We start from the raw sequence: 12,500 nt of genomic DNA on the forward strand, positions 1-12,500 counted from the left end.
CAAGCCCCCACAGCCCAAAACTTACACAGTCAATCCAAATAAAATATACGGATTAAATATATGAATGCAACAGAATAACTATACTCTGAAATTCCCTAATACTGTGGTACAGCAACATTCTTTCTGGCAATTTCTGAACTCCCATTACCCTAAATTCCTTGACAAAATATTCAAATTTGCAATGTCCCTGAGCCATCTATTTTACACTGTAAAACTCAGGTTGTTTACCTCAATACAACCACAGGAAATTCCAGAATTCACACACAATCAACATTCTTCTCTAGAAATTGCAAGACAATTTGAAGGTTCTCCCTGTCTAAAATGTTAACAACATAGATGGGTCAAACTATAAAACAAATGTTTGTTTATAATAATAAAGACCCATTCATCACTAAAAACATCATAATAGCAAAGACAGATCTATTCCACCCACTAAAACTATTGCCTACTAAATATATATCAATTCAGTTTTATGCAAAACAGCAAACACAAACAAGGAAATAACTGGCATCTGTATCAAAGTTTTAATTAAGATCAACAACAATGCCACTTTCAAGAAAGAGCTGATAAGCTGAGTGACATCTCATAACCATGAAATCTGAAACTTCAAGCTGGTAATTTAGGAACAACTGTTTTGTGTCTTGTCTGCAAATGGACTTTTCAAGCATGGATACTTTATGAACTTTTTATGCTGCTCCTCCCACTGAAGGAATAAAACCAAGTCTGCTCTTGACTGGTGCTATACTAGATTTCTATATGGGTTTAATGAACAACATGATGTTAATGAATATCCTTTGACAACTATAATAGACTGTACATTCTTTCATTACATCATGATGTATTTGAACTACAAACAAAAGTACAAAATCTCCACTATGAAGACTTATTAAATTAGTGTTCCTTTTTTTGTTTCATAAAAAAAAAAAAAAAAAAAAAAAAAAAAATCTGACTGCAGCAAGACTCACTTACCTAATATTACAAATCTTTATAGCAACAACTTTAATACCAAGTGTGCTATTCTATAATGAAACAAGGTCAATGACCTTTAGCCAACTCCACTGCACAAATGAAATTTTCCCAAACTAAACTCTAATACAATTAACTATGACTAACTTATAACTTTGAGGAATACCCATGTGTTAACCTCCACAAAAAGAGAACAAGTAATCTGTGTATGTGAACAAGTTGGACAAAATAATTCAAGGTCCATCCTGTATAACTTGCAACTTCTCCATGTATCATAAAAAAATACTAGGGATATCATAAGACCTAAAACCACCATAATATTAATATCATAAAAAGACAGATTCTGATCATGTGAGAAATACTGCAGAATCTTTAAAACCTTCTATAGCAATATGAGACTTATTGATACCTTATATTGTATCATCCAATATAAAATCTGAGAAAAGCAAGAACATGAGGAACACCAGCCATGATAATACATACCCTCCCCCCCCTACATAAATATAATGGAGGAGAAAAAAATATATGTATATATACATAGAAAAAAAAATAAAAATAAAACAAGATATAATAGCAGCATAATACTACTGACTAAAAGGTAGACCTGAAGAAAACATACCATGAAAACCACACCAACTTTCATTAACTCCTGTGTAATTAGGGATTCCAGAGTATTGTGCAATAAAATATAATGTTATGCTAACAGTAAAAATAACAAACAACAAAGAACAACTATGATAATCATGATAGATGACAAAAAATCAGCCAACATATTAACACCAAACTAATATCAAACACAAAACCAGATGTGAGAATAATGATTTATAACAATAAAAACATCCCCAGGCACAATATGTAAACAAGAAAAGAGACAAATCAGGTGAAATACAACTATGCCAAAAGAATAACAATTCTGATAAATCCACCGACTTATTGTTATTTAGCAATCAAATAAACATTCCACATAAAATAACAAAATACAGTAACTATATGCAAGACAGATAAACATAAAACCTCAAAATTATATATCCAAAAAGTTGAATGATGATCAAATTTTTTTTTAATAATTCATAATAGCAATTAAGATAATAACGCAGAAAAAAATTATATACTTATAAAATGACAATAGTATTGAAGCCAATAATCCTATGTAACAGTTCAATAAATATAATCACACTCCCCTTCAACATTGTTAATGGTCATCAACCCAGAAGCAGCACCTTAAAAAAAAGTAATGCTAACTATTACATTTTCCAAACTTTACAATTTCATCATAAATGCTACAATCATTGTTAATAAGACTGATTAGTTACTGAGATAATTAATCTTCTATTACCATCAGTATCATTACCTTTACTCCTATATCATTACTAACATCCTTATCATCAACTAACCTAATCATCATTATAAAGGCCCCTAAATCTGTCTCTCCATATAAAACAATAATGACAGAGTAACATTAAAAAAGAAATCATTGAACTGATAAAAACAAAGTCAAGAGAATGAAACAGCACAAATGTATAATAGCTTTAACTGCATCAAGTATGATAAATAACTTCCCTACCACTGTTCTATATAAATGGCTGAAAAGCACTGAATTCCAAACAAGGCCAATGCCATCACAAGCATTGTTCTGAATGAATGTCAACAAATAACCAGAGTCAAGATACCTACAACAGTGCTTATTTACAGACAGTAAATCACCACTTAAGAAAGAATGTCAACATCAATACAGATAACCCAAGGCAAGTATATCCCTTCTGGTACCTTTCATACTAGCTATAACTGTATTCAAATAGATAAGAAACAAGACTAGACCCTAATTGTAACTTGTCTTTCTTGTATCTATGCATGCATGCATGTATGGAGAGAGAGAGAGAGAGAGGGAGAGAGGAGAGAGGAGAGAGAGAGAGAGAGAGAGAGAGAGAGAGAGAGTGAGAGTGGGAGAGGAGAGAGTGAGAGAGTGAGAGAGTGAGAGAGTGAGAGAGTGAGAGAGTGTGCGAGTGTGTGGTAGTGTGTGTGTGAGTGGTGAGTGTGAGTGAGTGAGTGGTGTGGTGAGTGAGTGGTGTGTGAGTGAGTGGTGTGTGGTGAGTGGTGTTAGTTGAGCTTGTGAGTGATGTGAGTGTGAGTGTGAGTGTGAGAGGTTTGTGTGGGTAGTGTTAGTTCAGCTCTAATAGAACCACATTGCACTTGTTACACACGTTAATTCTAAGTTATTCACTATCCACGTCACCACCAGACCGACACAAACAAATTGTAAGTATACATGTATGTATGCATATATGTATATTTGTTTGTTTGTATCTCTCTCTCTCTCTCTCTCACACACATATTAAATTTCTATATCACAAATAAAAAAGTCACATACACTTTGATAAGAAAATAAACAAATATTTACAAATGGACAGACAGATACATAGATACAGAGCTAATATAAACCAAACCTTTAGTTCTACTGTAGAGCTCCCATCTTCATTATATGACAAATCAGCATCAATTTATTATTTTTTTCATTGACATTACCCTAAAACTGCCACCATGACCTTGTTGCCATTTCCCCTTTGAACAATTATCAATACCCCCCCCTTCCCCTTACAGCAATCATCTTCCTGGTACCCTAATCATACTGAAGGCTTGGACCCTGCCACAAGCAAAACAGGAATGTCCGATTTCTTACTCACCGTCAGACAGAAGAGGCTCCCAAAGTACTGTCGTGTTGAACAGACGCCTTTCCTCTCACTGGCACATAGTTCAATTCCACTAGACTTCCAGGCCACTTTTCAAGGCTTTCCAACCGCGGGCGCACACACAAACACACGTAGAGATATATAACAACAACAACGGCAATAACAACAATCCACTTGGTCCGCACTGGGGAGACTCTAGTCACATACCACAGGGTTCTGTAAACGCGGCATCACTTCACACGGCACTGGCACTAGAGCAGGTTTCCTCGCACCATGATAAGACGGATATCGCGTTTTACAGGAGGCTCTGCGAGATCCCTGCTGCTGGACGGAAGCAACGGCACACTTCCTCGATAAGGCACTAACTGAGCACTGCACGCACACACACACGCACACAGACACACGTCGCCCTCTGCACTTCTGGCGCCTGTGGAAGCTTGCAACGTCTGGCTACCTGCAACGGAAGGAAGAACATGGTGTGCATCAGAGAGCAACTATGATGAGCTTTATTTCTAAATGCATACTTAAAAGACGGCTTACTCAATCAAAACCTCTGTAGATATCTTTAGAATCATGGCCCAACCTTTAAAACAACACTGCGGGTTCATTCCTCAAGAAAAAAAGAGAGAAAAAAAATAAATAAAATAAAAACAAAAAAAAATAATAAATAAAACATGTAATACCTCCCACCTATGGAACAGCAAAAAAAAAAATCTATATATATAGAGCAATTCAAAGTCAACATTATCCCCAAAGACAACAAAACTGAGCAGATCTTAACCTTCCAGCAACCCAGCCACTAACTAGGAAGTGAAGAACAGAAACACAAAACAATAAACAATAAAAAAACAAAAAAAATAGACACTGCACCCATTCACAACCAGACCAAAAGAAAGCACAAATCAAGGTAATAAACAAAACAACAAAAGCAACAACAAAAGATATCTAAACAACACTACACATGAATATAAATAAACTCTAAGATTACATTTTCCATCCACAACCCCAAAAAAACGACCTAATCATCCTGTTTAATTCAAATAACAAAACAACAAAAAGAATAATTTACATGTATTTTAAAAACCAAAACTACTTGTAAAGGAAAACACCAGCAAGATATGTACACAAAATAACACAAGATAAACACAAACCTATGGTATAAATGATGAAAAAAAAATACCCTACATGAATAATACAGGAATAAACATAAACATTAATAAAATATATATATAATTTAACAACAAACGCAAATACGAGAAACACAATACAATGTAGAATCAATTCACGTTTCTTCTTTAAAAGCGAACTTCCTGAATCACATTTAGATTTAAAAAAAAAGAGAGAGAGAGAATCAGATCAAGAAAAAGAGAAGAGAAGAGAAGAGAAGAGAAGAGAATAGAAGAGAAGAGAAGAGAAGACAAGACAAGAGAAGAGAAGAAGAGAGAAAATATATATATGGAAAATACGACGGAAAAAGCACGTAGTCGGAAGGAGGCTGTGTTTACGAACCGCACTATGCAGGAGCGAGGTCCTCCTGGCCGCCCCCGTTGCCCTCGCACTTATTTCACACGTCCCCCTCCCTCTCGCTCGCCTCCTCCTCGCCGGGACTTCGCGAATTGTGCAAAATACGAGCGAAAATAGCGAGAGGAGGCTGGATCGCGGAGGCTGGCTCCCTCGCCGCGAAAAGTCCCATTTTCACCCGCGATTCGAGGCCATAACGCTCCCTTCGCCTCTTCCACAGGCAGTTCGACCTCTGAAGTCGCGCGGGGAAGCCTCGCAAGCGCACTAAGGGGCTTCAAAAACGCCCAAAAAAGCTTTTATATTTTCCATTCGGGAGCTGAAGCTTCGACGCCATTTTGAAGCTGAGAATCTCCTTCATCGCGAGTTTCTCGGCCTTTTGGCGGCTAATTCGCGCTTATTTCGCCTCCCGGCCTCTCCTCCGACTTACCTCCTTTTCCTCTCGACCTCTGGACTTGGAGAATCTCCCTCGATAATCAAGAAAAGTCGGTAATTAATCCAGTTAAAAGCCATAGGTTCAGGCACTCACCTCACACTCACTCAAGTAACATGAAGAAACTTCTATGTAGACACGGGGGCTTTGTTACGCGTCCTCCCATTGGCCGAGGGAGAGCTCCCGCCTCCGATTGGCCCGCGGGACAAGGACTCTCACGGCGGCGGCCAATCGGCGACGGGATTACACCGCGCGCAAACATTCATCGGTGGAATGCGGGCGAAGAGCGTTTGCGAACAGTGGAATGCGGCGGCGATGTCGGGCTGCGGGAGGCAGACGATGACGGCGCTCGTGGGGCCAAGACCTCCGCGCCGCCCTCGCCGCCGCGCGGCCTTCGCCCTCGCCTCTTTCCTCTTCGGCGGCCTTCGCCCTCGCCTCCTCGTCGGCGCTTGCGCACCGCCGCTCTCCTCTCTCCTCTTCGGCGGCTTTCGCAGCCTCTTCCTTCTATTTCCTCCTCTTCTCCTTCGCCCCCTCTTCTCTTTCCTCTCTTGCGGCATTCGCTTCATTCTCTTCTCTTTCCTCCTCTTGCGGCATTCGCCCCCCTCTTCTCTCCTCTTTCCTCCTCTTGCGGCCTTCGCCTCTTCTCCTTCGCCCCCTCTCCTCTTCTCTTTCCCCCTTTTGCGGCCTTCGCTTCTCTCCATTTTTTTTTTCGATGCATTGATGGTCATTTTAAGGGCGAATTCTCTTTTCTTGCCTTTTTTGTGCCCATTCTCCTTTTGGAATTTATTTTTCTTCCTATTTTATCACTTCTCTTCAGCTCTCTGCTCTTTGCTATTTCTTTTCATTTCTACTGCGTTCTTTTGCGTGTATTCTTTCACTAGCGTTCTAAGATTTTTTTTTTTTTTCTCTCACATATCTGAATTATTTTTTTGTTCCGTTATCTCCTACGCGCCCTCTTCCATTTTGTTTATTTTCTCTTTGCATTTTGCACCTTGATGTTTACATTCCATCTTCGGATTCTGTTGTTTTGTTTCTCTCTCTCTCTCTCTCTCTCTCTCTCTCTCTCTCTCTCTCTCTCTCTCTCTCTCTCTCTCTCTCTCTCTCTCTCTCTCTCTCTCTCTCTCACTCACTCACTCTCTCTCGTATTTATTATCCTGTCTCTCTCCCCCGTCCTTTTACCAGGGGAGTGTGAAGGGAGGGAACCCGGGACCGTGAAGTCGATATTATTCGCAAATTCCTCTCCTGACCAATATCCTTGATAAGCCCACTTTTAATATCTTTTTTTTTCTCTCTCCCTCTCTCCTTCTCCGTCTCTCTCTTCTCTCTCTCTCTCTCTCTTCCATGTCATGAATTCTTGAACTTTTTCTTTCACTGAAGGATAACCAATCCATTTATAATTCAAAAAGTGTAATGGTATCTCTTGATTAGTATGTGTGGATAAGATCATGATAACACTACTGATAACGTTTATATATAACTGCATACAAGAAAATACACAAATATATTTTTGATAAGCCAGCGCATTTGTCAGTATTGTCAACAAGAGAAAATGAAAATAATCTTTATTATGGCTACAATTACACCTTTTTCTTTTTTCTTTTTTCTTTTTTTTTATTCGAGAAACATTAACATTCCAGCGATCGGCAATGTATTTCAGAACCATGTATCTATCTGTATGTGGAAAGGATGTGCTTTTTTTTCTCAATTTTTAAAAATCTTCCATCCATTTTTCAAAAATCTCCGTCCATTTCTTAGGTTACCGTTGAGTTTTTTTTTTTCTTATTATTCTCCGATACTTTCGCTCCTTCGTTGATGCAATGAAGTGTTTTTCTTTATCGAGGTTTGAATTGCAGTCGTGGTGATACGAAGGTGTCTGCTCTCTCTCTCTCTCTTTATTTATCGATCTTTATCTCTTCCTGTTTGTCTACCTATTTGTCTCTCTTTCTCCTTCTGTTACGATCTCTCTCATCCTGACAGTTTCCCTGTTTGTTTTTGCGCTCTCTTTCTCTCTCTCTCTCCCTTCCATTCTCCATCCGTCTCCCACCCTCCCCTCCCCCCCCCCTCCCTCTCTCTCTTTCTCTCCCTTCTCCCTCTCCCCCCCTCTCTCTCTCATATTTTCCTTCACGGTGAAAAGAGTTTGGTATTTGTTTTGTAGAATTTTGTGGTCTTGGACTCTTAGAATTCGGCCGCCAGTGTCCTTCAGCGCCCTTAGCGTTGTTCTACTCTGAACTGTTGCGTACGTATACATAATTTTACCATATGTGGCCTTCGCGCCGGCCATCTCTCTCTCTCTCTCTCTCTCTCTCTCTCTCTCTCTCTCTCTCTCTCTCTTCTCTCTCTCTCTCTCTCTCGGTGTCTGTCTGCCTGTTTCTCTCTTTCGCTCTATAAATCTATCTATCTCTTTATGTCTTCCCCCTCTCTTTCTCTGTCTATTTATTTCTCTCTCTTTCTTTCTAAATCTATTTCTATCTCTCCTTTTGTCTTCCCTTCTCTCTCTCTCTCTCTCTCTCTCTCTCTCCTCACTCCACCCTTTCCAGCATCATCATCTTCTTTACGGTGAATGAGACAGTCAGGTGTTTTGAGAGAGTCACTGGCTCTTGGCGAAGAGGACGCGTGCATAACACTATGGCATTTCGCCTTTTACTTCCTTAAAGTCAAACAGAATGTTAACGTTCGATTCTCGTGCCCACTTTGTGCCCTTTCGTTCCCACTGGCATCCCGTCGGCTTTTGATTCTAGTGACACCTGTTTCGAATGGAAATGTGCAGGGAAACTGGTGGGAATGTATTGGCCGCTTTTTTTTTTTAATATATTCGGATGGAATCTTTTGTTACGTCACCGCGCGTTTCGTTTCCTTGTATTCTTCCTGAGTTATGTGGTGTCGTCAAAGGACTCACTTGTATTCATTTTTTTTTACTCCTCTCTCTCTCTTTACACAAAAACTCAAATATGTTCATGTGTACACACACACACACACACACACACACACACACACACACACACACACACACACACACACACACACACACACACACACACACACACACACACGAGTGTATTTGCGTGTCTGTGTGTGTGTTTGTGCTGTGTTGGGTGTGTGTGCATATATGTATACGAAAACCTCTGTATGTATGCATGTATGTATCTACGTATGCATTTAAGTGTGTTCAGTATGTCCATTTTTTATAAGCCCGTGTCTGTATGTGTCCGCGCTAGTTTGACAGAAAGAAAACTATACTAACTTGTAAACAAATGCCCTATGGTAAAACCGCCTGTGTTCAAGGCGTTGGAGATAACTCGGATCAAGAACCAATATATCCCTCGCAACGGCCGCGTGTGACATTGTCAAAAAGGCCAAACAACAATACGCCGCCAAAGCATGTACTTAGGTAAGACCTCCTGTGTGGCAACAGTCTTTAAAGATTAGGCAAGAGCTCAGTATTTAGGACATGAGTCCTCCCCGAAGGGCTCTGGACTCCTTGCCTTTACCTGCGCAAACCCTTTGGAATAGGCGGACAGGATCAGCGGCCAGCGCTAGACGAAGCTGAGGGCATCTAGGACTGTGTTTCTCTCTGAGAGGAGTTCAGAAAATGTGAGGCATCTACTTGTCTGGTGCTTGGTATCGTGGCCGACAGCCAATACTGGCAACGACGACATTTGTTGTGGCCGCGTGTCTGTAGACGCTTTGCAGCTCTGCGCCTTCTTACACCGATTTAAAAGAAGGCGCTGAATGAGGAAATGCCCAAGATAAGAGCCAGAATGTGTTTATTCGTGGATGTCCTGTTTGGAAATACCCGGTGTCCACATTTTCTCCGGCCGTGCGCGTGTACACCACACCACGGAATGTACACATGGCTGGGCGGAGCTACATACAGGTATGCGGGCACTCACACACGCGCACACACATACACACTCACACACACACCGAGCCGTCCCGCCACCCCAGCACGTGCGTGTCTCCGCCGCTGCTCCACACGGACAATGGAACGTCGTTCGCCCCCGGCCATCTCCTCCCTCGGACACGTCTCGGGCCTCTCTCACGCTATGATGGAGGAGGCGCTGCACGGCGGCGCACGGGTCCAGGGGCCTCAGCAGGCGCCGGGAGACCTGCGGACGGACGCTTCGTTCATTCGACGTCAAGCGGTTGTGGAGCAAGTCCTTGGGGACCGAGGTAGGCAGACGTGCTGCTCTCCGGATACAACCAAAGAAGTCAACGCGTTTCTGATAAGAGATTTAAAACATCTGATGCGATTGGACAGGGAAGCTACTATCACTTTACACAGGCGCGTCCTTGACTCAGCCGTCGTTGATAGTGGCTTGCCCTTGACTAATTTATGCTCAACATTATGAGCAGTAACCTGTGCATGGCCGCAGTTTCAGCATTATGGGGCCTACCTCCATTCTCCCCTTTGGTTATTGAACAAATTCCGCCAGTGTTTTGAACAAGGGCGCCGCTGACCGCAAGTATGTTACCTGCTCCAGAACAAACATCATAAATCTTGGAGGCCTGGCATGAGCGAGGCGGAATACCAGAGAGTGTCAGGCTGGAAGGCCACGGTACCATGGGGTTGCGAGGGGCGGGCGGGGGGGGGGGGGTGCGCTGGGTCAGCCAGGTAGAGCAGGTGTTGGCGAGTACACCAGTCCGCGGCCTTGACTTCCCCATACCTGCGAATACTTTGTTCGGCGCTGCCCCGGGAGGCGAGACGGCCATATTGCAAGCAGCGCGTTCCTCGAGAGGTCTTGCGGCCGAGCGATGACTCGGTCAGATAGGCTGATGGTCGCGGAGGAATTTGCGGCTGGGATTCATTTCAAGCTAACGCTCCCAAGGGATGCGGGGCTGACCTGCTCGCAAGGATAATGCCAGCTGACCTCGCCGTGACCTCAGCCCTCACCTGGCCGCCCAGCCAGTGCGCAGATTAAGCCCGGCCGAGGCGTGGCGGCAGCAGAAGTATTTGACGAACAGCTGCGCACCGGACGACACCCCGGGGCACGCCGCGCCGGCTGCCACGCTCGTCCGCGATTCAAACCGATATTTACATATCGGCCGATCGCTCGCTGCCGTTTTAGGCGCCGTGAAATCGGGAGGAGGGCTCTCGTGGTAATGAATGGAGTTAAAAAGAGAATTTCACAGCCCTAGTTGCAATTTACAATGTTACCATCCAAATGCGACAATAAAACCGCAGTGCACGATCCTTTGACAAGTACTGTCGAACTCAAAGCTATCAATAAGGCAGTGAGATAAGAACTGTTGCATCTGCACCTTGCACTGAGATGCTGTCAAGGCGGCGATAACACTCACTCGGAAAGAGAGTTCGTCAGATCTTACAAAAGGCCTTTTATCTTCGAAAATAGACATGGCATTTAGACAACACAAGAAGGGGGGAAAGGAAAAAGGTGGAAGCGAAAATAAACCCTCTTGACTTCATCACCCAGGAAGAGTTGCATGCGGCAGACAAGCTGCGTGTATGTGTCTCTGCTCGCCCGGCCACTCGCTCGCGTCTCCTGCGTGTGGCGGCTGCCCTGGCTTCTTCCATCAACAAGGACGTTTTTTCTCTTGTCTTGCGAAACTTTAAGGAGAATTCTTGAGAAGATTATCTGAATATGTCCCGAGTCTCTCTCCCTCCCTTCCTTCTCTTGTCTCTCTCCCTCACTCTTTTTTTCCCCGCCAGTATCCAGATACTGCGTTTTATGACGTGGGTTGTGCTGAACGAATATATACGAAACGAACCAAACATTTTTAAATTTGTCATTTGCGTCTGCATAGCTCGTGACAAAAAAATCATATTGCATAAACAGACAAATCAAGTGAGTGATAATGAGAGAGAAAGAAGAAAATCGTGTGGTTGTTTAACTCTCAGCCACGGACCTGCAGCGGCGTCTCCTTAATGGGTCTGACGTCAGAGTGAACATCGTCCTGTAATTGGTAGTACTCCAATGCCTCGGATGGCCTGCCTCTAACCTTGATCACATCACGCTGTCTGTGATGGTATTCCGCAGTTAGCAGTGGCATTCTACTTCAAATGGATACATTAAAAAAAAATATTATGTAACTGATAACGTTGTGGCGATAGTTACATTACAAAATAGTGTTGACAGTGTAATATGCTATGCTCCCTGTCTGGCAATATCACTGGTGTCCTACCACACATTTTCATTTGCTATTCCACTCGCTTATCCTTTTTACAAGTCAAAAAATGCAAGTCCTTTTGAAAACGTCTTTGGGTGTTACTAATATCTACTAAGTTCATGACTTTAACAAGAGATGTGAAGATTCTCTCAGATTTTCTACTAATAACACAAAGCGTCCAGGATTACACGTATAACGAGATACTCCCCTTCTTTACAGTCAGAAAAATAAAACGACAAGCGAGTAAAATGAGAAACTCAGTGTTTCTTTGTAGGAAAGAAAAACAAAAGCACAGGAGTCCTGACTTTACTCCACGACAAAGATTCTCTAGGTTTATAATTACCAATACTGTACACGTGTAGAATACAGCTGTATCCCACAGGAACATGCAACAAATGCAAAAACGGCAACATCAACAATAACAACAACAGCTACATTCATCTGACAGTTATTAAGGATACAATCCGCCCTTTAAATAGATGAACTAATTGTACAGAGTCACAAAGTTCGAAATGAATAAATATGAATATGAGTGAATAGATAGTTAAATTGACAAATGGGTTGGCACAAAAATAGAAAAAAATATGATATATAAACATAGTGCATTAGTAAAAGATAATATGAACTGATAAACAGACAGAGAAAATGAATTGACAACTACAGTCACCAAACAAATGAAAGCAATTGACTCCAATGCAACATATTAACCCACACCTAACAAATACAAAACGTAACGGATACAACAAGAACAGAATCAACAACCACAACAA

General features: G+C 42.0%; 1 protein-coding gene across 2 annotated transcripts in view; it reads right to left on the reverse strand.

The window, feature by feature from the left end:
* LOC119578744 (serine/threonine-protein kinase Warts-like) overlaps window positions 1–5,736 on the reverse strand; it is a 21,502-nt gene extending 15,766 nt beyond the window's left edge. The window contains exons 1-2 of one of the 2 annotated variants that reach the window (XM_037926355.1): window positions 5,602–5,736; window positions 3,648–4,107 (exon numbers count right to left, since the gene is read on the reverse strand). The gene's annotated coding sequence lies outside the window, so the exon portion shown is untranslated. Of the gene's footprint in view, window positions 1–3,647; window positions 4,108–5,162; window positions 5,350–5,601 lie in introns of those variants that run through there. The other variant, XM_037926356.1, reaches the window with a different exon arrangement.
* Window positions 5,737–12,500: the final 6,764 nt, after the last annotated feature.

This window comes from Penaeus monodon, chromosome 11 (genome assembly GCF_015228065.2).
Source record: "Penaeus monodon isolate SGIC_2016 chromosome 11, NSTDA_Pmon_1, whole genome shotgun sequence".
Classification (NCBI taxonomy): Eukaryota; Metazoa; Arthropoda; class Malacostraca; order Decapoda; family Penaeidae; genus Penaeus; species Penaeus monodon.